This window comes from Chiloscyllium plagiosum, unplaced genomic scaffold, assembly GCF_037043375.1.
Source record: "Chiloscyllium plagiosum isolate Xiang-an unplaced genomic scaffold, Cpla_swu_hap1 HiC_scaffold_9, whole genome shotgun sequence".
Taxonomy (NCBI): Eukaryota; Metazoa; Chordata; class Chondrichthyes; order Orectolobiformes; family Hemiscylliidae; genus Chiloscyllium; species Chiloscyllium plagiosum.
The window spans coordinates 122,989,009-123,016,742 of record NW_028270147.1 but is presented as its reverse complement, the minus strand read 5'-3'; the positions used below and the strand labels follow the sequence as shown (position 1 = coordinate 123,016,742).

The window sequence follows — 27,734 nt, the reverse complement described above, 5'->3', positions numbered from 1 at the left end:
TAGGGAAGGACTTCCAAGATGCAGTGACAGAATTCCAAGTCAGGATAGTGGCCATTGTTTACAAGTTGAGTCACTCACTTACTTAATCTACATATTTTAACTCCAACCAGCATCACGTTTGCAACATTATTACCGACAAGTAGGAAAAAAGGATTACGTGGAGTTATTACCTTTACTTCATTTAAATTCTGTGGGTTCCTCACTCGTTTGAAGAATGAAGAGCTAATGCGGCTTGGCTTCATCCGTAGGGCTGGGCTGGCATGGAGGTCGTCAGAAAAGATGTCAACAAAAATTTCTCTTGTAACATTAAGGACAAGCTGGAAGAAGTAAAAGACTAACAGAGAAAAGATTATATTAGATGCGTCCTCTCCACTCAGCAAAAAGCTTATGAGATCATTACAGTGAAAACAAAAGGGAATCCTGTTCAAAATATATAAAATAACAACTGTTTGCTCCACGATTTGAACCAAGGCTACATTTCGAAGTTCATTGATTGCAGGAGACAAGGCAAAAGAGAGATTAGAGAAGGGGTTTAAAAGGATTGCAGAACTACCAAGGGTAGGTGCAGATGTATTAGACAAGATTTCCTGCATAATACTGAGGAAGGCACCACAACATAAAAGGAGGCAAATCTTTGAAACAAAATGAATGACATCTGTGGGACATGCTGTAAATAGAAAGCAAGCTATCATGGCTCCAATTATTAAGGTGAATAATAATCAAATATTGGATTATCAACCAATGGAAACAGCAATAGAAAGTCAGAAACGATGGAGAAGAGTTTGAAAAAAATACTGAGTGGCTGGCAGGGACACCATATATCATGTAAATAGAAACAGAATCTGTAGATTCTCAGACTGGGGAAAGTTATGACAGATGGGATTTAACGCATAACAGTATGATGATGATGAGGATGATAAATTAATAATGGGAGAGTACAAACAGTGGAGGAGAAAGGGGCTTTGGATTTTTAGGGAAGGGGCAAAATGGTAAATTGAATTCAATGCAGTCATCAGGATCGAGATAATGTTTTTAACATACTCTGTTATACATATCATCAATCAGAGCTGCTGTGGAGCACTCTTCACCCATACCTTTCTTGCTTAACTAAGAAAAAATAATTTTGTTTTCAAATGCAAAATCTGGGTCTCACCTCACAATTGTGGGCGGCACGGTGGCACAGTGGTTAGCACTGCTGCCTCACAGCGCCTGAGACCTGGGTTCAATTCCCGCCTCAGGCGACTGACTGTGTGGAGTTTGCACGTTCTCCCCGTGTCTGCGTGGGTTTCCTCCGGGTGCTCCGGTTTCCTCCCACAGTCCAAAAGATGTGCAGGGTCAGGTGAATTGGCCATGCTAAATTGCCCGTAGTGTTAGGTAAGGGGTAAATGTAGGGGTATGGGTGGGTTTCGCTTCGGCGGGTCGGTGTGGACTTGTTGGGCCGAAGGGCCTGTTTCTACACTGTAATGTAATCTAATCTAAGCTCTTCTGCTGACACTCTCGTCATTCTTCCATTTATAATTCCCAAAGTCTGGGGGTATTTGCAAATCCCCCAGATCATGGCCAAGTTCCTGCCATTTGCACAGCTCCTCAGCTGCTGCATGAACCAATGTCTCAATCTCTACAGTATCTTGAGCGAAAGCAAAGTTATTTTCCCCTTGGATGTTTCGGGGCACATCTTTTAGGGACTGGGGCTCCTGCACTCGGCTGCCCTGTTGCAAAGTACACAAACTGTTGGTCAATCTAGATACTGAAGGTCAGGAACAAAAATGATGGAATTCATTTCAAAACATTAATGAACAATACATGGTTATAATAAACTGTGAAATCAAAGCATGAAAACGGGAGACAAACAAACGAGAATCATCTTTGTATATCTCAGAGTATGTCTGACGTGTCAGACACAGGCTGGAATTCATTTCCAATTTATTCTCAGCCATGTAATGAAAGTCAAGGTTTCCACATGGAGTGAGACCCAGAACATTAAACAGTATATTTTATTAGACTGAGTACTCAAACTCAATACAAAATTTACTTGATGGAGTCAGAACAAATGCTTTATACTCCTTTTTAAGTTTTAAAAGTTTTTGGCCTTAATCAAGGTGGTGAAAATAATCATCTTTACACAATTTCAAAGTATCACAAGTTGTTTTCCTGAGCTTGAAATATAAACTTAGTATGAAAAGAACACGTCACACTTATCCTATAGGTGGAATCAATATTCCATTCGGCTTACAAAGGGAGATATCATGGACTATCATGGAGTGTGGAGGATGAGAAGAATACAGTTATTGAACTGAAAAGAATACTTTTGGACAGTTCAGGATCAGATACATTGTGATGAAAACAGTGAATATTCTTCAAACTATGCAATCAAAAACATATGGCTTGTCACAAGTAACCATAGAGAAAGTAATGGCCATTTTAGGAAACTGACATCGACTGTTCAAATCTTTCCTGGTTCAGAGTATAAGTATGGAGAATCTCTTTATCTTCTAACTGTTGTGTACTTCGGGGAATGAACGATTTCAGACTGAACGTTCTGAGCTTCAGCTTTCCAAAATCAGATCACCTTCAGTTGACTGCTGCACCCCTTTTTATTCCTGCACTTTATAGGGAAACACAAATATTGACAAATCAGAAGAGCATGTGTCAGTTTAGTCAGGAGGTTGCTGTGTCAAATCAAACTGACCCAAGCACCTATTTCAGTGACTTCCTGCATTGAATGCTCAGAAAGGAATGGACAGTATGAGAACTTGTCAAGCACTTTCATCAAAAGAGCTGCTTGTCCAATCAATATTAATATGTGCAAATCATAAACCCTTCGGTTCTTCTAATCAGATGGTCATTCAGTCTCAGGACTTTGCTTCCGAACACAACGCTGGAAAAATTGCGTGCGAACTGAAAAAGCCAGAGATGATTCAAAACTTAGTTTAAAAGATCCTCTTTAAAAACACTGCCTCCCTTTTAGGGAAGGACAGAAAAGTGCGGAGGAAAAGGTTTGAATTTCAATAGCAATCCTTCAGTTCTAAACTCAGTCATTACACAGTGGAAATAGCCACTAAATCCTTGAGAAATAATCAGGCGTACTTACACTTATTTTGAGAATTGATGGGCAAGGTAGAAAACACTGAGACACCAGAAATTCTAAGAATATCTCCCACAGCTTGATTTTATCACCCACAAATATATTAACAATTTCTCAAGATATTCCTCACAACAGTCTTTTGGGAAAGTGTCCTTGGGAAAGGGGAACACTCAGGGTAATTTCTGAAAATGTTGATGTGCAAAATGTGCCCAAATAAAGTGGAGTTGTATTTTGACATTTGTGATGGAAACAATCACAATCCGACATTTATGTTAAAATATGGGAATTTAATATGTTCTGGGATTATTCATCAAACAATCACATCAATGCTTCAAGACAAATAACACATCTCCAATTCTTAAAATTAAAATCCATCCCAAAACTGGCTCAAAATTAATACTTACAGGTCGAGGACAAGGATCTTGAGATAGTACTTCCTTTTTATCATCAACACTGTCATCTCTTTCAGATGGCTCCAATTGGATGACAGTCTTCTGTTCCTCCTCAAGATCCTTGGAAGGTGATCTGGGTGAGGATTCAACATCCAATTTGAACTTTATTCCTTGATTAGTAAACTGGATCTTCTCAGCTCTTCTCTTCTCTAATATCCCAAGTTGCCAGCATTTAGCCCATATCCTTCTCAACCCTTCCTATTCATATATCCAACTCAAAGCCTTTTATAAGTTAAACGTTGTAATTGTATCTCTCTCTACCACTCTGGCAGCTCATTCCATGTATGCAGCATGCTCAGCCTGAAAATGTTAATCCTCAGGCCCTTTGTAGATCTTCCTCTCTCACCTTAAACCTATGCCCTCTAGTTTTGGACTCCGAAAACCTGGGAAAAAGATCTCGGCTATTCACCCTATCCAATCCCCCTAAAAAAATCCTTCAGCCTCTAATCATCCAGGGAAAAAATGCTTCAGCCTATTCAGCCTATTCCTGTAACTCAGTCCCAGCAACATCCTTGTAAATCTTTTCTGCACATTCTCAAGTTTAACATCCTTCCTGTAGAAAGGCGATCAGAACTGTGTGCAGTATTCTAGAAATGGCCTCACCAATGTCCTGCAACGTAATGCCTCAAGCCCGACAGTCAATGTTCTGACCAATGACGGCCAGCATGCCAAATGTCTCCTTCGTCACTCTTTCTACCTGCAACTCCACTTTCAAGGAACAATGCACCTGCATCCCGAGGTCTCTTTGTTCAGCAACACACCCAGGGCCCGACCATTAACTGTATAAGCTAGTGACTGGATAGAGAACTTAAAAAATAAAATTTGACAGAGAACTTTAAAAATGAAGCAGCCCAAACTGCATGGAGGGAGAATGTCTTCACTTGTGAGGCTGACCTGGACAGGAAGTTAACATTAATGAATCGAATCAGAAATTCAAAACAAAACTTTCTTCCTTGGAAAGGGAACAACATGGAACAACATGACAACTAGTACTGGGAATGCTGAAGTTCAATAGCATGAATATGTTTCGGGGAAATTGGATAAGTACCGAAGGGGGAAACATACAGAAGGACGCACTGATGGGATGAAACAAAGTGGGAGTAGATTTGCACGGAGACGAAATAACTGCACAAATCTGTTGGGCCAAAACGCACATTTCTCTGATGTAAAGTCACTGCAAAATGTACTGGTCTCCTTAAGAAAAGAACAATTTAATCACCAACTAATTTGGACAAAAGGGGTCCCTCTAGGGTATAAAAGAGAAATACAAGAGGCATCCCTTCATAAGGTTACGCAATTAACATCCATTACTGAAAGTACCTCTGCAGAGAGCACGGTTTAACCTTTCCCTTCTCAGTTTCAGTGGCGCACAGAGTTTTATTTTGTGGTTTGGTGGAGTTTGAGTTGCCAACATCAAGATCTCCACTGACTTCAGCTTGGGCCTTTGCAATAAACTCATCATAGAACTGAAAGAAACATGGAGAGAAGGTGAAATCAAACATTGGGATGATAAGAAGTACACATGACACTACTTTGGTAACTGCATAAGACAAAATCTTTTTTGAATGAACAAATCTAATTTTAGCAATCTGTAAAACCAGTTAACCACAAAATTGAGAAAGATTAACAGGGAGACCAAGAAGCCCAGTTGGTTGAATGCGATCAAAACAAGTTTGTTTATTCCTTTCAAGCCACTGCACACACCAGTCAACATTACAACAACCTATTTATGCAGCACTTAACAAGTAATAGGCCCCAAAGCTGTTTTAATAAAGAATACTGGGACATTGCTCAGGAAGAAGTATAAGGACAGAATACCCAAGACACCATTGGAAAAAGGAAGCTCTTGAAAGTCAGATGATATGAGGATATGAAGAGGAATTTGGGATAAAAGGTTTGAATGAATGTTTGGAAGAATATAAAAACTCTTATTAATGGCAGAGAAAAAAAAATCAAACAGAAAAAGCAACCCTGCTCAACCACTTTTCCTTAAGATGGCAAGAATAAAAGTCAACAGCCCCCAACAATTTTTAGTTCAAGGAAATGGATGCTGATTTGGTTTTGAGAACGCAGTATGCAACATGTGAAATGCTCTGAACTCAACCTCTGCAAGGTCACACGTTACAACCATCCCCAGCTGAAACCTGCAGGGCAGTGGAGGGTTCAATCTCACCTCCAGCTGTTTGATGAGACTGGCCTCTTGTGCTTTCAACCGCTCCTGTTGACGTTCCTCCTGCTCTTTCTTCAGCTTGTCCACAATGGACTTGCGCTTCTTAAGTTCGTCCTTCAGTGCATGGATCCTGATCTCAATATCACTCTGGTCTGACGTAGTTTCTGTTGAAGATCCAACCAATGGATGTTAACAGGTCTCCTTACAATCAAATTCAACTTGGACACTAACATTAGCAGATAAGAGATATATGCAAACCTGCATAACTCTTGGTGACACTTCTCACAACCTGTTCAACAACTTTAATCAAACCTGCTAAACCACTGACAAAGCCTCGTGCAATGGACACGTTGACCACTTGGGGGCCACAGTGTCACCAAACACATCAACTCCTCAGACCTACAGTATCAGAGTACACACCGGCCGATCACACAGCAGGACTATCTGGGCAGTCAGTAACGGTGAGCATGGTTAGAACCATATTGAGGAAAAAGCCAAAATGAGAAGCTGGAGACTAAAAGCTTGCAAAAGATGTGCATTTGAAGGACAGGAGAGGAATGGGCTTTGGAAATGAATTCTGCAATTAGGCTACTATACATGGCCATTATTTAAGTTAACTCTGGAAGGGATGCAACAGTCAGAGAAATTAAGACCACAAGAGGTTGAAGGATGATGTTAGACTAAAAGTCACAAAGAGACAGGGATTCATCGTGAAGGGCTTGCTTAACTGTGAAAATTAGATTGGAAATGTTGAAAAATTGGGAGGCAAAGATCAATTAAGGACAGTCTGATAATTTTCAGAATAAGTGCTCTTTCAATACTTATGGAAGTGCTCACATTCATGGAGTATTCAGAAATCTGACCAGAAGAGGATGGAATGGTCAAGTCTCTGGGTGAGAGTTGTGGATGATGAGGCAGGAGGCATGTAACTTTACAGAGACAGGTTTGTGATTAGTAAATGCTGGGTTCACTCGAGGCTGGAACATGCTGCTGAGATATAAAAGGTGTGGACCAGCTGAGGATAGCAAATGAGAGGCTGGAGTGGCAAAGGGACACAGCTGGAGAGTCAGAAACAGGCAAACCTGTTGGAGTTGACTTTCCTTTGTTGAATACTTCAGTGGTGTGCAATTTTTTCTGAAAGGCTGGTGACATTCTTTCACCAATTTTGACAGGTGTAACATGACCGAAGTCAAACTTGCACAGGCATTCAGCTCATACTGTTTCAACTTCAGAGATTCGAAAGGAAACTGACAGAACGAGATGTTAACAGACAATCTACCACACCGATGCTGACTTAACTCTGGGCTGTCGGCCTCAATTACAGTGACAATACAGTAATAAGCAAAACTAGAGGGTAAACCTCCTGTGACAGAACTCATGTCATCATCCCACCATGCAAGGTGGTGGAACTTGAATTCAATAAAATAAAAAGTCTGGAATTAAGATTCAAATGAGAACCATAAATTCATTGTCGATTGTCAGAAAAATCCCATCTGATTCATTAATGTTCTTTCGGGAAGGAAAGTGCCATCTTTACCTGGTCTGGTCTCTATGTGACTCCAGACCCACAGCAATGTGGTTAACTCTTAACTGTTCCACGGACAATCATGGATGGGCAATAAATACTGGCCACCCAGCAATGCCCACATCCCACAAGTGAATTAAAACAAAATTCCCTTAATAAATCCTACAGCAAGGCCATTTCAGGTGTTATTTTCACTTTCACACAAGACAAAGTCTCAAGAATCACCATCCCTCGGTGTTGTGCTATACTCTCAGCCAAGCAACATTTTTAAACAAAAATTAATACACATCGTGTTTGAGTTTCGAAGCACATCAAATAATTTGAAGAACCTCTGTGAAGCTTGGTCATGTTTGAAATTTCCTACCTGACTGTGTCTCAGAAACAGTTTCATCAGACCAGCTGCCAGATGCTTGGTGGGATTTTAGAATAGGTCTGTCATGCACACGGATGCTGGAGCTGATTTTCTGACCATCTTGCTTCGATGTACCCTCAGTCACTTTTGAGGAAGGAGACTGAAAAACCAGAGAAGAAAGCAAACATTAGTTCCAGTCTGACATTATTTTCCAAGTTTATGAAAAAGGAAGAAGGTGGCATAAGCCAGGAGATTGATTGTCAGCCTCCCTCTGGGTGTCACAATGTCTCAGTGTTTAGCACTGCTACCTCTGAGCACTATGTATCTGGGGTCAAATTCCTCTCTTGAGCAACTGTGTGTGTGGAGTTTGCACATTTTCCCTGTGTCTGCATGGGTTTCCTCTCGTTCCAGTTTCCTTCCACAGTCCAAAGACGTGCGGTTAGGTGGATTAGTGACACCACCACTAGGCCAGCTAGAATTATGGGAAGATTGAACAATCTCTCTTCCCAAGTTCTAGAATTCTACTTGCTCCATAATTAATAGCACAGCTTTTAAGGTAAAGCCTTTATTGCCCTTTGAACCTGCTTTTACCAATCACCATCTTTCATAGCACCAGGCCTGCTCCCACACAAATTACAATTGCTGCTGGTACGCTTAATCTAAAATTTAAAAAATACACTGCCACACACATACCCACCAACACAATTCTACCTGTCATCTTTCAACCATTCCTGCCTCTTATCAAACCTCCTCACAGCTTCCTTAACTTTTCCAAAACACTCATCATTCTTCTTATTTTACAATATTCTGATTTTCAACACCACATGCTCTTGGCACATAATCAAATTATTAAATGAACACCGAAAATAAAAGTGCCCCCAGAAGCAAACCCAGAAACCACGACTTTCTTGAACCACTCTGGAACTTCCCCAAATCCTTTTCTATATTTCCACCCTTCTATCTGTTTAAATCCCGTTTGCTACCCCTGCCTTAATTCCTTGTCAATTAATCTTATGCATGACACCCATCATATCTCCACATCTGAAAGTTGAGGTTTTTTTAAGCATAGTCATCACTTTTGAAATCTGCTCTGATGCTTTATTTCACAGTTACCTGTTTTCTTCCTATTTTATCTTTAAAAACTTGCATTTATAACAAATCTTTCATATGATAAAACAAACCAAGTAACTTCACAGAAATAGATTAAACATGATACTGAGCCTCAAAGAGATCCAAGGGCAGAAGTGAAATCTGTCATACAGTTCGAGTGTCTTGAAGGAGGAAAGTGACATAGACAGAAGTAAAGTTCAGGGAGAGAATTAAAGAGGTCACTGTCTTAATAACTGAAGGCTTTTCCATTAATGGAGCAAATAAAATTGAAATTCTCAAAGATTTAATTAAAGGAATACAAATAGCTTGCCTGCAATGTATAATCATGTAAATTAATTTAAATGATGCAAAGACTGGTTCTGGTATTATCCTTCACCAACTGGCTTTCTGGAATAGAACAAGTAACACAATCGTCAAGTCTGGAAGTAAGACAGACAATGATGAGGCTCCTGCAGTGGGAGAACGGAGGTGGGGCAGAGACAGATAATCGGAGATTCCATAAAGTGCCGAAGCAGGTCATTTGGCCTTTTAAGTCCACATCAACCCTCCGATGACCAGCCCACCCAGAGCCCCCTCCCCTCCAGCTGGATTTCCCATTGCTAATCCACCCATCCTGCACATATTTCACATGCCTTCACAAAATTCCTATTCTTTCCCACATTACATTTCTCATTCCCCCTCAGAATTCCCATTCGCTGCCACTCCTGATTCCCATTCCCCTCAGAATTCCCTTTCCCCAACACCTATATTTTCCATTCATTCTCAGAACTCCCATTCCCTCAGATCTCCCACCCCCCCCCTCCCCACACTGTTTCCCATTCTCTCCACTTCCTGTTTCCCTGGGACTGATTTTGAGCAAAGCCACAGATTTTCTATTCTCTGCAGCCTTATATGACATTCTTTACTCATTCGAAACAGTTTTTGTAGAAAAAACAATGCAAAACAACTTTTACCATTTTCCTGTGTGTTGCGACAAAATCCTGGGAATAAACATCATCTATGAAAATACGATGGTCAGGACTGGTGGTCATTCGAAGGGCTGCTGATGGTGATTCCAGAGTCTGAGCAGGTGAACATCTAACCTCCTCAGGAATTGAATTGTCACGGTGGGGCTGGGAGCAAGGTGGCACAGGACATCTTCCTCACTGCCTGTGTCTAGAGAAAATGCCAACACTTAGAATATTTACACTGCAATGGGTTAACAGTGCTTAAAGTGAGGTGCACAATTCAGTATGACTGTCTTACAAGTCTGTCCTCCTTTCAATGTATTCTTTATTTCAGATGCATGTAACAATATCATTAGGAGAGTAGGTTAGAAACAGTTAACCAGAGAAAGTTAAGCATGCACAGGTCACTGATGAAAAGGGCCTCCTTGAGCTAATTCAGATACTATCAGACATAACTGCTCATTGTCAAAATACTCCGATACAACATTCTGTGCAGTACTGCAGTTGCAGTTTCATGCTGCTGCTAATGGTGAGGAATGAAATTAATTATCAATATTGCAAAGAAAATTAGATTTTTCCATGTAAACAAAGTGGCCACATAGCCTTGTGTAAACAACGTCCAAGCTCTCTCACTGATTACAACTTTTGCTGCTTCTCAACTCTGCAAGTGATATGCAACCACCAGCAGTGAAAGGAATTAAAATCTGAAACTTCAGCCTCCCTCGAGAGGGTGAGTGGGAAACTACACTGGGCTATTGTGTCAAGGTACCATTGAGAAAGATGATAATTCCAACATCTGAGCTATGCTGAATAAATGGATGACAGCAGATGCTTGGGAAATGTGATTTCCTTGAATGAATGAGACAGGCAAAATAAAAGGCCAGGTTTACACCTTGCTTCTTCTGCATTAATCCAGACTGATGACATTTACACATCAATACATCACCTCAAATGTGCCATAACAATCAGCGATACCAAAGTGCATTTGAAAGTAGTCAGAACCACAGTAAATGCATTACTGTCTCGAAGAGAAAACAAACAAACAAGAAACAGAGGCTAACATTTACCTTTCGATTCAGGAATCTTCTCGCTTGCCTCTCTCTTTGCCATGTTTGGTTTGAGTTCCCTGTCCCAAGCAGCCAGAGCCTGATTTTCCATTTGCTGGATCGCAGCTTCCTCAGCATCGAGCCGCCGCTTCCACTCCAGCAGCTCCTCTGCATGCCGTCGCTGATGCATCAGTTTCTGCTCCCGTTTAGCGAGGAACCTGATGGACATGCAAGCAGGACGGGGGAGAGAGAGAAAGGAAGTGTCAGCTAGCTGCTGATATTCATTTCTAAAATCGGACATTAACCTGCAGCTCAAAATGTATAATTCTTACTTTTAAATTCAACACTGTTTGGGTTATACTTTCACAACACAAACAAAATTCAGGGCAAGGTCTCCTTGTACACTTCACACATCGTAGAACATTGCAGCACTATTGCATGTAAATAGGCTCAGAGCAGTTAATCAACACATTCAAAAGGATTTCCTCCAAGTTTGCTGATGATTAGTTGATTAGTCAAAACCATCAACTTCAATCTGCAATGCTGCTCTTCAAAAAAACTTGAGTCTGACACAGATTTCCCCACCCCACTGCAATTGGTAACTTGGCCTGGCCCAGGGATTCGTACTGGGACATTAGTGAACTGTGATCTCAAAGGAAGCGAGCAAACAAAATTCTGATAGCCTGGTCTTCACAAGTTTAGTAAGAGGTCTGAGACAAGTCAGGTGCTATGCCTTCTTGCATTTAGCTCAATTGCATTTCCTATTTACAGTAGAGTGTTTTGCAAAGTGTAAAGAATTATGTGTTTTTTTGCCATGGTGGGGGATTTTTATCCTAGTTTATCACAGTTGCTGTAACAAAACAAAGAACTGCAGATGCTGAACATCTGAACCAAAGAAACAAAGTGCTGGAGAAACTCAGCAGGTCTGACAGCATCTGTGAAGAGAAAGAAAGGTTAAGTTCACTAACTCTTCGTCTGAACGGACAACAGGTCACTGGACTTGAAACATATAACGTCTTTTTCACTTCACTGATGCTGCTGAACCTGAGTTTCGTCAGCACTGCATTTTCCATATTGAACTTTATTTATAAAACAGATCAGAAAAATACTAACCTGTAAAAGTGAAACAAAAGCGTAAACTTGAGCGTAGTTTCCACAAGGACACCTCAGTTTAAAAACAAGATTTAACTCAGAGTAGCATTCCATCTCAAAATGAGCCAAGTTACACCAGTAATAAAGCTCACCCACCCAATTAGGCACTTCAGCACAACATCCTGTAGTGTTGGACACAGCCACCTTTATCAAAGAATGATCACATGTCACAAAATTGTCAGCTTAGAGCATGTCTCTTTAAAGGAGCTGAAAATAAACTCTCAATTTTTGCGAGGTTTTTTTAATCATAATTAATTGAACACTTAAATCTCAGAGAAAAATCTTTGCTTTTTAAAAAATGTTTGTGGGACACATCCCACATCTTGCTTAAGGTTTGGTTAGGTCTGATCCATAGAGACAAAGGTCAAGCAAGCATCACACTTTCCCTTCACTTCTACAAAGGGCTGGCATCACATTTCTTCAGGATTTGAAGCATTTTGGAAATTGTTTGTAAAATCAATGATCACATGAAAGAAGTGGACAATAAATGTATGCAATAAGAGTGAAGCCTGCGACAGCAGATTTTTCTTTGGAGGGCAGTGTGCCCGCTTTCCAAATTCTGGGAGCAGATACATTTGCAAGCTTTTTTGGCGTACAGTCAAGTTCCTTACTGAACAGTGACAGGATTGGACAGAGTCGGCATAGATTTGAAAGAGGGGATTCATACTTCGCAAATCTACTGAAATTTTGAGGACCTAACTAGTAGAATTGATAAGGGGCAACCAGTGGATGTTACTTTGACTTCAGAATGCTTTTGATCAGGTCCCACATAAGAAATTAGCATATAGTGTGTGAGATCGGGGAGGGGGGGGGGGGGTGTATTGGACAGAGAACTAGTTGGCAGACAGGAAACGAAGAGCTGGAATAAACAGGCCATTTTCTGAGTGGCAGCCAGTGACCAATGAGGTACTACAGGGATCAGTGGTTCAAACCCAGTTATGCACAATATATACAATATATATGAATGATTTCGATGAGGGAATTATTCCTATTTCTCAGTTTGCGGGTGACACAAAGCTGGGTGGAAGGGTAAACAGTGAGGAGGATACAGAGATGCTTCAAGTGTGATTTACTGAAGTTAAGTGTTTGGGAAATGCATGGTAGATGAAAGATAATTTTGATAAATGTGAGATTTTGGGTTGCAAAAAGAGACAGGGAGATTATCTGACTAGATTAGGAAAGGGAGAATTACAACAAAGGGTGTCTTTGTACACCAGTTACTGAGAGTAAGCATGCAGGTGCAGCAGGCAAATGGTATGTTGGCCTTCATGGTGGGGTAGGCCAGAACCAGTGGTCATAGCCTAAAGGATATAGGTTAGGCTATTCAGAACTGCGAGGAGGAGAAATTTCTTCATCCAGATAGTGTTGAACCAACAAAATTCTCTGCCACAAAATGTATTTCAGGACAAAACATTGAATATTTTCAAGGGTTAGATATAGTTCTTAGGGTGAAAGAGATCAAATGGCATGGGGAGAAAGTGGGACCAGGGTATGGAGTTGGATGATCAGTCATGATCATACTGAATGACAGAGCAGGCTCAAGGGGCTTACTATTACTCTTGCTTTTCATGTTACAAACAGGAAAAATGTACAAATACTTCTAAAACATGTTAATTGCTTACCTGGATTACAAAAGAAAAAGCTTATTCTTTTTTACAGCCTCTTTAAAGGTTTACACAAGCATAATTATTACAAAGTTCCAGTGGTATTTAATTCACCCTGAGAGAACATGCTAGTTTCTATTAGCTTTCCAATATTACAACATTCACACAACAAATATAATTCACACTTCAAATTCTGCAATAATTTTCAATAATTTCACTAATTCTGGGTGAATTTCTTTCAGAAATGTAGTACAGCCTACATGTTATCTAAACGTTCACATTACATTGTACAAGACAAAGAGATCTTCAATTAAACTGGATTATCACAAAATACTATTCCATTATTGCAAAATGACAAAGCTTTTTCCTCTCTCATGATTAATTAATGAATAAATATTCAGTTAGATGCAGCGTTCTAACGAAAATACTATTTAGAACAGATAAAGTTCATAGCACAGTCTCTGGAGATTGTGTACACAGCTGCACTGTACCAAGGGGTATATTTGTGTTACTTGCTTTCATTGAAGATGGTTTCAAGGAATAAGAGTGGTGCCAATGAAACCAGAATTTGTTGCTCATTCCCAATTGCCCTTAAGTGGTGGTATGCTGCCCTCTTGAAGGTACACCCACAATGCTGTCAGGATGTGTTCCAGGTTTAGCGATATAATTCCAGTTCAAAAATGTTATGCAGCTTAGAAGGGATTTGGGAGGTGGTAGCATTAGTAAGGGAGCAGTAGCTACCATTGTCTTTAGATAGCACAGATCATGGGTTTGGAAGGTGCTGTGAAAACAGCCTTGGTTAGTTGCTGTAGTGCATCTCATATATGGTACACACTGCTGCAAATGTGTGCCATTGAGGAGGAAATCAATGGGCGGGGTGTCAACCAAGTGGGCTGCTTTGCTCAGGACAATGTCAAGCATTTTCCTTGCTGTTGGAGCAGTACTCATGCAAGCACATGGAGAGTATTCCATCACACTCCCAAAAAGTGCCTCTCAGGCTTTGGTCAGTTATTCTTTGCAGAACACCCAGCTGCTGGGCTGCTCTTGCAGCCAGAGTATTTATGTGGCTGATCCAGTTAAAATGCCAGGTAAGTTACCCTGCCATCAATGCCAAGTCCTTTTCTCTTGAAAAGTGAACAGGAAGAAGATGGTAGATTAACCCCACAACAGATCCTAGACGGTAGAAATACCAACAGTCAACTTGCAAAAACAAAGTAAAAAGAGGGACATGTGATTGTCTTTTCTGTGGGAGTCTACGATCAGTGAGAAGCAGAGGTTGCACAGTACCTGACCAGCTGGTTGTAGATGTACAGCTGGAATTTGGGATGTACGTTGGGAAAACAGACACTGAGAGAAGCCCAGTGATGAGACGTAAAGACAGAGAAGTAGTGGTGACAGGAGAGCAATGTTTATAAAAAAAGGAGCAAAACAAGAAAAACAAAACAGCTGAGTATCATCCCAAAATTGCTTTATCTTTAGATACTCAAGAAAACCTCACTATATTATGGAGAAATTCCAAATATTCCATCAAAACATTTGTAGCCAACCTCCCTACACCTCTACCTCAACACAACCCCTTCTGCTCGGATTCATTAACTTCAAATGGCAACAGAGCTCATCAAATCCAACCCCAGCTCCATTTCTCTTTCTGACTTAGATAGTGGGAGAATCTCAAGCACTGCCTTCCCAACAGTCCATCCACAGCTTACAAACCCATCTGATGTTTGTTTAATGTTGTCATTATTGCTGCCTTCACCACCAACTCTGGCAGCTCATTCCATACATGTGTGAAAAAATTGCCCTGAGGTAACTTTTAAATTTTTCCTTTCTTACTTATGCTGTCTAGTTTTCGACTCCGCTATCCTGGGAAAAAGATCACCGCCATTCACCCTATCCATGCCCCCGCATGATTTTATAAACTTTTAAGGTTACCCTTCAGCCTCTCCCTATAGCTGAAACCTTCAACCCGAGCAACATCCTTGTAAATCTTTTCTGAATCCTTTCAAGTTTCACAACACACCAGCACTGAATGCATTATTCCAAAAGTGGCCTCACCAATGTCCTGTTCAACCATAACATGACATCCCAACTCTTATACTCAATGCACAGACCAATAAAGGCAAGCACACCAAACGGTTTCTTCACGACCCTGTCTGACTGAAACTCCGTCTTCAAGGAACTAGGAACCTGCACCCCAAGGTTTCCTTGTTCAGCAACACTGCGCAGGGCCTTCCCATTAAGTCCTGCCCTGATTTGCCTTACCAAAATGCAGTACCTCACATTTATTTAAATTAATTAGATCAGAAAAAAACACCAGTCGTTTAGCACATCATCCCAATCTAATTATTTATTAAATATGCTAAACCTGAATCAAACCTTGCTTAAACCACAATTGGATACTGTGTGCAGGCTGATCATCATACTATAAATAGAAAAAGGAGAAACTGAAGTGGGTACACAGACAAGATTGACAAGGTTGGTCACAGAAATGTGTGGGTTCACATGTCAGGAAAGGGTTGACAGGCGACATCTCTTTTCTCTGAAAGAAGGCCAAACAGGGACATAATAGAGGTCTTCAAAATGTTGAGAGGGTTCAGCAGACTGGATACAGACAGAATGTTTCCTTTCACAGGGAAGAACATACCTTGAGGCCACAAAGTAGTCACCAAGAAATCCATCAGGGAGATATGGAAGTTCTGCAGAATTGGATTACAAAAATGAAGACTGCACAGGGAGTGGCTGAATCAAATATCATAGGGGTGTTTAAGGGGAAGATAGACAAGATTAGAGGGAGAAAGGAATAGAGGGTCAGTGTAATAGATGAGCAAAGGTGACAGGAGTCTCAAGTGGAGCAGTAACACTGATGTGAACTGATTGGAACAAATCATAGAATCCTTCAGTGTGGAAACAGGCCATTTAGCCCATTGAGTCCCTAATGACCCTTCGAACAGCATCCCACCCAGACTCACTCCCCTACGCTATCAGTGTAACTCTGCATTTCCCATGGCTAATTCACCTAGCCTGCATATCGCTCGGCACTATGGGCAATTTAGCATGGCCAATCTACCTGACATGTATATTTGTGGACCACGGGAGGAAACTCATGCAGACACGGGGAGAATGTGCCAACTCCACACAGTCGCCTGAAGGTAGAATCGAACCCGGGTTCCTGGCACTGTAAGGCAGCAGGGCTCGCCATTGAGCCATGGTACTGTCCTAGTAAGACCTGTTTACATTCTCTGTAGTGTTCGCAATTGCCGTCATAGGATAAAAAAGCTTACACAATGATGTCAAGCTGATAATTCCACCAGGAAGAACAATTCCTGCAACATTTGCATGTACCTCCAGTTTCCCAACACACTCCACTGAAAGGCAAAGCAAGCTTTGCACAAGTGAAAGTTTTCACATTGCAATCCCATTCTGAGACTGTTACACCAGGGCAATGGGTGTAAGTAAAGAAGATGAGGGTAAGAAAAAAGCTCCACTACTTGGAGAGCAGTAGCAGTGAGGCCATATTGATGTTTTGCTGCCCCGCTCGCAGGGTCAAACATGACAACACCTCAGGTGGGATAATTAGAAACACCATATGCAGCAAACACACTGCCTTTGAAAAACACAGTTAAATGGACTTCATCTATTTATCTCTGTTCAAACCACTCTGTCTCTCTCTTTCTCATCCTCTCTATAACATCACCAGCTGACAAATGAGCTGGTTGGCTTGCCAGCCTTTCACAGCAATATGCCTTATAAGGAGCCATAAGAGATATTACTTTTCATCCATATGACTGCGCATCTTCTTCAGTTTTTGCATGATGCTGCTGGTCTCTCTGCCTGAAATCGAAACAGGGGAGGGACTCCACGTCTCTGTATCTGTTTGCAGGAGACTGGAAGTGGGGCTCAGTTTGGAAACATTCTCCACTTCTGGGTGTTCTGCATCCTGCTGGTCCTGTCGAGTTGGAACCTGAGAAGATACCAAGATGGACGCATGGAAAGTTAAGTTTGTTCCTAAAAGGAAACAGCTCCAGAATTACTTGCAGTGAAACACAGATGAGATTCAAAGACTGGTTTCTGCAACCAAGCAACACCATTTCCTTTCAGGCAGGCAAAGCATTTCATTAGTTTTGAATTAATTGAGCTTTAATTAATTGAAAATTTCAAAAGTGAGACTGATTTTTTGTTTGTTGGGAATGTTTATTCAGGGAAACCGATTAAGGGAGGGAGATGTAGATCAATTATAATAGAAGTAAGTGCAAACAGATGAGTGGCTCAACAACCTAGTCCCATTCCTATGCACATGATCAAGTGCAAAAATGTTTTGACACCTTTGTAGGATATGCTGATAACAGGTAGGAGCCAGATTGCAGGGAGTGAAAGAACAGAAGCACAGATACATTGGGCTGAAAGCTCCATTTCTTGTGCTGTCACTTCTACAGAATGCAGAACAAAACACGATATCGATGAATACAAAGGATGGTATTCTCGGCAGCAGCAGGTATTCCTGCATATACATACAGCTTTAGGTTGCAGAGATTCGGACTCTACACAAGGGAACATGTAAACATATTATCAACTTAATAAAAGTACCGAGGCTTAAGTTGATGTTTCTCAGTGGCAGACAAACCATTCTTACATCTTTTCTGTAAAATATTAAAAGTTTTATTTATATTGCAATGATAATATAGACCAGAAACCTGGCTGATAGCAAGCTTGGATTGAAAGTGATCACCCATCATTCATGCTGCTGAGTAAGTAATTCCTTACTTTAATAGTAACCTTGCATTGAACAGTTCAGGAGTTTGCAAATGGTGGGATACTAACCAACTTGTTCTCCCCAGCGGATTTGAGTCTCTCCTGAATTTTGGTGGTGGTTTGGAGCATATGTTGAACCTCTTCCTGCTGTTTCAGAATCAGCTGCCTCTCCCTGTGAGCAGCCTTGTTGGCTTCTTGAAGATGCCTGATTTCAGCCTGTGATGAAATTGTATACAATGTATTACCATGTTAGAGACCAACCAAACCCGCCTTTACGTCGTCAATACATTTATTTTGACGACAGAGTACAGACAAAAATGAAGTCAGGGCACACAACTCCATATCCCATTAAGTTCTAAGTTGCACAATTTCCAGGTGGCACTGTGCAACGTTTACAACTTATAATGCTTGTTCTTGATGAAAACTTTGTGTTTTTCTTCGACAAAATGTATTGTCAACACAAACTCAGACAGTCAAGTACACCAGGTGGAAAATCATCATGAAAGAATTACTCACATTCTTTTTCGACAACTGATGCCTAACTTTGAGTGAGCATTTCTGATTTTATTTCAGGAGGTTGCTTCCTGGTCTGTGGTGAGTTAACCTGAGTTCTCAAACCTGAAAAACTGTCCTCAGCAGCCAAGTACTTTGCAGAAGAGAAAGATGATGAATGGCAGATTTCCGCTTTCGAGAATTGCGTATTAGCTCTTGCTGCTGGGCAAGTTGGAAAGTGTGCCTGGGTTGAGTGAATACAGAATCTGGCAAATCTGTAGTGGGTCCAACAGCAAATAACGTAATATTCCAACTCTGCGTGACACTGCCTGACACTGCGTGATTGGTAAAACCTCTGCCAACAAAAATCAGCAACTTGTTGAGACCATCACTATATTTTCCTCAGTTTTGGTTTGGAACTGTGAGCTGAAGTTAAGAATTGAACTTTGAAAAGCAACTTGTTTTAAAACAACCGAATAAGGCTCAGTCATTTATAATACCAGAGTTGATTTTACTCCCCTTCTTGAACAAGGGGACGACATTTGTTATCCTCCAGTCTTCTGGCACTATTCCTATAGACAATGACAACATAAAGATCAAATCTCAAGGTTCTGCAATCTCCTCCCTGGCTTCCCAGAGAATCCTCAGATTAATCCCATCCAGCCTAGAGGCCTTATCTATTTTCACATTTTTCCGAATTGCTAACACCTCCTTATGACCCTCAATTCCGTCTAGTCTAATAACCTGCATCGCAGTATTCTCCTCGACAACACTATATTTTTCCCGTGTGAAAAGTAACAATATTCATTTAGTGCTTCCCCATCTCCTCGGACTCCATGCACAACATCCCACAACTACCCTTGATTGGCCCTGATCTTTCTCGTCATTCTTCTCTTCCTGATATACTTATGGAAAGCTTTATGGTTTTCCTTGATCCTATCTGCCAGTGATTTCTCATGTCCCCTCCTGGCTCTTCTTAGCTCTCTCCTTAGGTCTTTCCTTGCTAACTTGTAACTCCCAAGTGCCATAACTGAACTTCACATCTCATCGTAACATAAGTCCTTTCTTCGTCTTGACAAGAGATTCAACTTCTTTAGTAAACCACAGCTCCCGACACATGGTATAATGATGCTGGAATTTACAGACAAACTTGGATAAATCTGCCCAAGTAGATCACACAGTTTCACCACTGCTGAATTAGCAACTAAACCAGAAAGAGAATGATCAGGGTTTAAGATTTTGTTAAACAGCAAATTCTTCTTAATATTTTATAACTTTAATGCCCCTCGATGCTTGTCATACTCAATTTGGAGAAAATTTATTTCAACAAGATATTGCTTATGCTCACAAAATTAATAAGGGTATTTTAAAAGAAAATCTGGAAATAAAAGGTTGGTGTCAGTAAAAGTGTCCACAAAGATGTTGAGCAGCCATAAAAACCCAACTAATTCATGGAGGGACTTTGAAGAAGGAAATCTTCACGGTGGCACAGTGGTTAGCACTGCTGCCTCACAGCGCCAGAGACCTGGGTTCAATTCCCACCTCAGGCGACTGACTGTGTGGAGTTTGCACGTTCTCCCCGTGTCTGCGTGGGTTTCCTCCCGGTGCTCCGGTTTCCTCCCACAGTCCAAAGATGTGCAGGTCAGGTGAATTGGCCATGCTAAATTGCCCATAATGTTAGGTAAGGGGTAAATTTAGGGTTATGGGTGGGTTGCGCTTCGGTGGGGCGGTGTGGACTTGTTGGGCCGAAGGGCCTAATCTAATCTAATCTAATCTAATCTTCTGCCCATAACTAGTATGGCATACGTGACTACAGTGTTACGGCAGCATGGATGGCATGCACACCATACCTACCAAGCATTGACCATCTCTTGCAATCCTTTTGATATGAAGTAGTATTATCATCACTGCTTCCCTCACAATTAACACATTAGAGTTACCCTCGACCTGAAACTGAACCTGATCAGCTATACAATACTGTGTCAACAAAACCAGGTCAGAAGCTGGAACTTCTTCACTGAGTAACTCACTTCCTGTCTCCCCAAAACATGCCCAAGAAACATAACATCAAATAGAATGTAGCAACCTGCTTGATCAGCATCACATTCACCAATCTATACATTCACGTCCTTCACCAATAAACAGTGAGAGCTATGTGCACTATATGATGCACTGCAGGAACTCACTCAAACAGCATCTTCAAAGCCTCTGACCTCTACCACCTAAAAGGACACAGACAGTAGATAACATGGTAACACCATTACTTGTCAGTTCCTCTCCATTCCACACAACATCCTGACTTAGCAATATACCATTCCTTCACTGCTAGCGGATCAAAATCCCAGGTACTCCTTTCCTGTCAGCATTGTAGTTGTACCTGTAGCAGGTGAACTGCAGATGTTTGAGGAAATGGCTCACCATCACCTTCCCAAGTGCAATGAAAGATGGACAACAATACTGGCCTTAACAGCAGCGAAGAAATCCATTGAAATAATTTGTTTAAAATCCTGACCCATGGGTTAGGACAACAGTCTTGCATCAATCTGTTCCAGAGCACTGAATTCCAAACCTAACAGCACTTGCGAGTTGATATGTTTATATTGACCAAGCAGACTGCAGTAGCTCAAGGCAGCTCACCACCATGACCATTTCGAGGATGAGGGATAGTAAATAAATATCAGCATTACCGGAAACATCCCAAATTCAAAGAACAAGCTTAAAAATTAAAAAAAAAGTCAAAATTGCATTCATTCTACTCATTCCAAACAGTGATAAGGGGAAAGATGATGTGAATACCTAGATTCTGCACAACAGCCTCACTGCAATGAGAAAAGACAACAGCTTTCCCCCTTCTCCGGAAAGTATTACTAGAAGTATCTGCACATTCTTACAGTGCATTTTTGAAAGGCTATTCAGCTTAACATCACTGCATAGGTCAGCTACTCACTTTTTCTGGTGCTCCAACCAGGCCAGCTGTGCTTTGGTCTTTTCCTTCAAGGCTTGTCCTCTCAGTTTGAGGAGTGACACCTGGTGCTGTGCACGCATCTCCTCCTCCTCCATGTATTGTCGCACCATCTCCATGGTGAATTGAGAGAAACTGTCTTGACCTCCAGAGAAGGGCATGCTCAAATCATGCTGAATAGCGAAAGACAGGAGAACAAACAGTACAGAGTGAAGTGATCTGCTTCCCCTGACCCAAGCAAAACTTGCCCCATAATCCACAAAAACTCAGGACTGAGTGCAGACAACAACAACAATTAAAAGTAGTTGGAGTATCATCAGACATGCCTATCATGCTGCATCACAAGTGATCCCATCAAACTATCCCATTATTTATCAGGATAAGTAAATGCTGATTGTCTTATTTCATCATCTGTAAAACACATTAAGACTGGCAAAGTCCCTCATACTTGTAACTTTCTGGTCAGGATTCCAGTTACTAATTTGCTGCCAGGTTCTGATAAATAACCAAAAACAGAATAGGAGTTGCACATACAGAGAATAAGGGTGTCATGGTTACATCAACATTAACCAGGAGGAGGCTATTTAGCTTCTTGAGCCTATTCCACCATTCACCCAAATCATGGTAATCTTCAACATCATGACAAATCCCTGTCTTTGTCCCATAATCCTTCAGCATTTTGGTTAAAAATCTACCAAGCTCAGATTTAAAGTTTGTAACTGATTTCACATCAACCACTGTTTGTGGAAGGGAGTTTCAAACTTCATCCATTTCCATGTGCAAAAGTGTTCCACAATATCACACCTCAATGTTCTGACTCTCACATTTTATCTATTCAATCTCTCTTCTTAAATTAAGCCTCGGAGCCCAAGTATCACTTCAGTAAGTGTACATTGCACTTCCACCAAGAGTGATACTCTTCTTAAGCCATGGTGCCCAGCCCTGACGGCTTGGACTGATTAGGTTTTGAACTGCTGAAGCATGACTTCTCATCCTTTGTTTTCGAGTCTTCTTTGGACATAAATGTCAACATTCCACTGGCCCCTTGATCACTTTTCTGAGCCTGTTTGTGACATTTTCATGAACTGTATGCAGCTGGATCATCCCCATCAAGTTCCTTTGAACTCCACTGTCTCTCGATTTTCACAATCAAGAAATATCCTATTTTGATCCAACCTCTCACTTGCCGACACAAACTCATCTGTAGATTTTTCATTTACTTAATCTATCAAGATTGCTTTCTGATTTTATGCTTCCATCTACCGACACTCGAGATCGCTGCTAATCTGTAGAGAGCCCCAAATTTTGAATGTGGCTTTCCTTTCATTATGAATAGTGAATAGATAGGGCACCAACATAGATCCATGCAGAATATCACCAACCATATCCTTCCAATTAGAATATCTCTTATTATCTGCACAAATGTCTCTTATTCAAATCAAATTCCTCTGCAAGCTCCACTTGTCTTTTGCATCTTATTACCCCCACCTTTAATGGACAGTAGAAAGTTGTCAATTCAGGGACATACTTAGCAGTCAAATTTAGCTTGTGTTAACCTGATGAGGTGAGCAAGGAATCCCAGTAAATATTAATATCTGTCTTCACTACATGGTAACTTGATCACAAAGGTTAACAATGCAAAAGATTTATTCCTCTTCAAGATTTATAAACTCTGGTAACATTGTTAGTGAGTGGTACTTATCTTTTAAAAAACACAGCCCCTGCCCAACACTTGCCTTCCACTCATTGCCCCATCTGCTCCTCATCCTCTGCATCTGAATCTCATGGCAAGATACCTAGAACATGGAGAGGAGCAACTATTCCAAGCACTGAGATCCCACTAACTGGCACCACCACTCACCCTTGGCTAACCCATGGGAGAACTCACTTTTGCAGCTATTGAAGCCAATTGATCCTGCAGTATGTCCTCATCGGAATCATCCTGCTGGCTGCGTTTTGTCCCCATATTAAAGCAGCGATGGCTCTCTGATGGCAGAAGGAGATGGAAGGATTTCTCTTCAATCTCATCTTCAGTCATTGACTCATCGAACTTAAGGGAGTACTCAGTGGCAAGAGAAGCAGAGTCTGGAGAGACAATAAATGATTGACATTGTTCTTTGTTATTTTCCATTGCTCACTGAAAGATTTAGAACTGGAACATGAAGTTAAAGGCCAAGCTAGAATCCTTGGATTAGTTATCTGCCCAAGGAGCAGAGTTGGGTTACAATTATTGATTCAACACAACTGTTATGTTGAATCACACATTGTTTAAGGGGACAGGAGGAAGTTTCCTTATGCATAACCACAGATCCAAGGGGAACACAAGAAAGTTGGATTGAATAGCTTAAGCATATGACTGAATAAAGGAATCTTGAAATAAATCAGTGCAAGACATATTACTATTTGACCCACATATCCTTTGGGTATGGAAGGAGTGCTTAGGTGACAATTGATTTGGTTGATTTGAATCACCTAACTGAAGAGACACCATTCCCCATTTAAGTCATGAGATCAGTGGAAGGACAAAACATCATTAGCAATCAAATTTAGCTTGTGTTTACCTGACGAGGTGAGCAAGGAATCCCAGTAAATATTAATATCTGTCTTCACTACATGAAGTCTGTAGTGATGAAGTCACATGATGAAGTCTGTTTTTTTCCCACTTGTCACACATTGAATGGGCTTCTTCCTCTCGGGGGACTGTGGGCTGTAGTGTGCGGTCATGGCTCGCGATTTACTGTCCCCCGGTGCATCCTCTCAAATTTTTAGTTGATGCAGTCTTTAAATTAATGGCTCCTGGGGTACGCCATATATTTATAGAAGGAGACTTTAATTGTCTCATGGACCCTGGGGTGGACAGGATGCCAAGGTGGCTGTTGGGTACACCTCTGCAGGCGAGACAGTTAGTGGACTTGTGTGAGGAGTTGGGGCGAGTGGATGTGTGGAGGTGCCCCCACCCAAATGGGAGGGACTTTACCTTTTACTCCAACCCGCACAAGTGCCACACAAGAATTGAAATATTCTTTATTCCATCGGTTTGTTTGGACTTGGTGTTAGCCTGCAGGATTGGGAACATAACTATTTCGGACAATGTGGCAGTATATTTAGATGTTAAGATCAAAGGTAGTGCAGGAGACACATGACAATGGTGCACGAATCCATTTCTGTTGAAGGATGACAACTTTGTACAGTATATCACAAGGGAGTTCAGGGTTTTTTGGGTCTTCAATCAGGCTACAGCCAGTAACCCATCAGTGCTCTGGGAGACCACCAAAGCATTCTTAAGGGATACGATTATTTCATACTTGACAATGAGAAGGAGGCAGAGAGGAGAGCAGCAGCTGATAATTGAGGCCTGGCTGTAGGCAGCCAAATCGGCACATTATCCCAGACCATCCAGGGTCAAGTTGCAACGGGTCATGGCTCTCCAGGCTGCTCTGGACTCAGTGCTCATACAAGTGGCAAAGAGAGGGGTCTCCTTTGCAAAGCAAAGGCTGTTTGAATATGGGGATAAGCCAGGTCGATCCCTGGCTTACCTGGCTCGGAATCAAAGTGCTCCACAGTCCATTGTGTTTACCAGGGAGAGAACTGGCAATATCATTCGTGAACTGAGGAAGATCGATGCCAGATTCAAGGAGTTCAATGCAGAGTTATAACGGTCAGAGGGTAGGGGAATGGAGAAGTGAGAATGGAATCCTTTTTTGAAAACTTGGACCTCCCCGGTATAAACGCAGATCAGACCTCCCTTTTAAATGTACCTCTGACAGGACAAGAGGGGGTAAGGCAGCTCCAAGGTGGAAAGGCACCTGGTCCAGACAGATTCCCATGTGGATTTTATAAGGAGTTCATACACGTCAGCTGAACCACTGCTGGAGCTGTATAGTCATTCCTATGGCCAGGACTGTCTTCTGCTCTCTCTTAGAGGCTAATATCGCTCTTATTTTAAAGAAAGGAAAAGACCCTGAGGATTGTGCATTGTATAGACCCATCTCGTTGTTGAACGTGGATTTTAAAATTCTATCAAAGGTGTTAGCTCTGAGACAGGAGAAGATGCTGCCTGTTATTATAAAAGAGACGGGTTTTATCAAGGGCTGCAGCTCCTCCAACAACTTCAGGCGGATATTGAACATCGTGCAACTATGTCAGCAGAGAATGATTCCGGGTTTGGTGGTCTCCCTGGAGGCAGAAAAGGCTTTTGTTCGGGTGGAATGGTCGTATCTCTTTGCTGTTCTAGATCGTTTTAGTCTGGGAAGGGCCTTCGCCAGGTGGGTGGCAGTGTTATATAAAGACTCCAAAGTGGCAGTTATCACGAACGGGGTTAAATCGAGCAATTTTCATGTGGGGAAGAGCAGCTGACAGGGATATTCCCCTGTTATTGCTACTGTTTACCTTTGTACTTGAAGCACTGGCGGAGGCTGTCCAAAAAGACCCTGAAACACTGGCACCGACGGTGGGATTTGGGGATCAAAAATCACTCTCTGTGCAGATGATAAGAGAGAAAAAGACCTTGACTATTTACACTATCCATGCCCCTTCTTGATTGTATAAACTTCTACAAAAACGCTTCAGTCTCCAATGCTCCATGGGAAAAATGCTTCAACCTATTCAGCCTCTCCCTGTAACTCAGCCCCGGCAACATCCTTGTAAATCTTTTCTGCAACCTCCCAAGTTTAACATCCTTCCTACAGAAAGGCGATCAGAACTGTATGCAGTATTCTAGACAAGGCCTCACCAATGTCCTGTACAGCTGCAACGTAACACTTCAACCACTACAGTCAATGTTCTGACCGATGAAGGCAAGCATGCCAAATGCCTTCTTCACTACCCTCTCTACGTGCAACTCCACTTTCAAGGAACTATGCACCTGCATCCCGAGGTCTCTGTGCAGCAACACACCCAGGGCCCAACCGTTAACTGTATAAGTTAGCGATTGGATAGAGAATTTTAAAAATTAGATTTGATAGAGAACTTTAAAAATGAAGGTGCTTGAAGTACATGGAGGGAGAAATGTTTTCACTTGCACAGCTGACCTGAATAAGAAGTTAACATTAGTGGATCAAATCAGACATTCAAAACAAACCATTCTTCCCTGAGGAAGGTGACAACATGGAACTTGCTAGTACCAGGAATGCTATAGTTGAATAGCATGAATGGGCCAAAAGGCACTTTTCCCTGCTGTAAACTCTCTGCAAATGTACTGCTCTCCTTCACTAAAGAACCATTTAATCACCAAATAATTTGGACAAAAGGGGTCCCACTCGGGTATAAAAGAGAAATACAAGAGGCATCCCTTCATAAGGTCACACAATTAACATCCATTACTGAAATTACTTCTGCTGAGCCAGCGGTTTAATCTTCAGCTTCTCAGTCGCAGTGGAGTCCAGAGTTTTAATCGGCGGTTTGGTGGAGGTTGAGCTGGCAACATCAAGATCTTTACTGAGATCAGCTTCGGTCTTCTTCACAAATTCATCATACGACTGAAAGAAACATGGAGAGAAAGTGAAATCAAACATTGGGATTTAAAGATGTACACATGACACTATTTTGACAACTGCACTGAATTCAATGTACTTGTGAATATTTTTAAACTTTTGTGGCAACTAAGGAATAGTAGGCCTTGATTTTCGGCAAATTACTGCAGTGAGGACAAGTTTTCAATTCAACCAGAAAGTTGAAGATAAAGCCTTTGTCCTTTGAAATAATAGAAAATTCAGATGTAGGACGCAGTGCTCATAGTCGTGATGCAGTGGTACAAATATACAACTCAACAGATAAAAACACAGGAGAAATGGCAGTTGTTGCACACACTCTAAATACACAGACAAAACAACCCACAATCCATTATCCTTGCCCAAAACTGCTCAGTGAAGCCTTTGACTCTTGGGCCTTTGGACTCTTCCCCCATTCTGAATGATGTAAAATTAGATGAAACTCAAAGCATGTTCTATTCAACAAAAATCTACAGAATGCTTGAAAATGTAATTATAATTGAAGTGAACAATATCGGTGAGATCCAAAAGCATATTCTAAACAACTCTAAGGGAATATGCAATACTCCCAGACGGTGAGAAGGTTTGACATTTTACTT

At 41.4% G+C, this 27,734-nt stretch overlaps 1 pseudogene; it reads right to left on the bottom strand.

Annotated features, from left to right (window-relative positions):
* The window catches only part of LOC122545411 (centrosome-associated protein 350-like), a 1,525,564-nt pseudogene that overhangs the window by 20,856 nt on the left and 1,476,974 nt on the right, over positions 1-27,734 (bottom strand).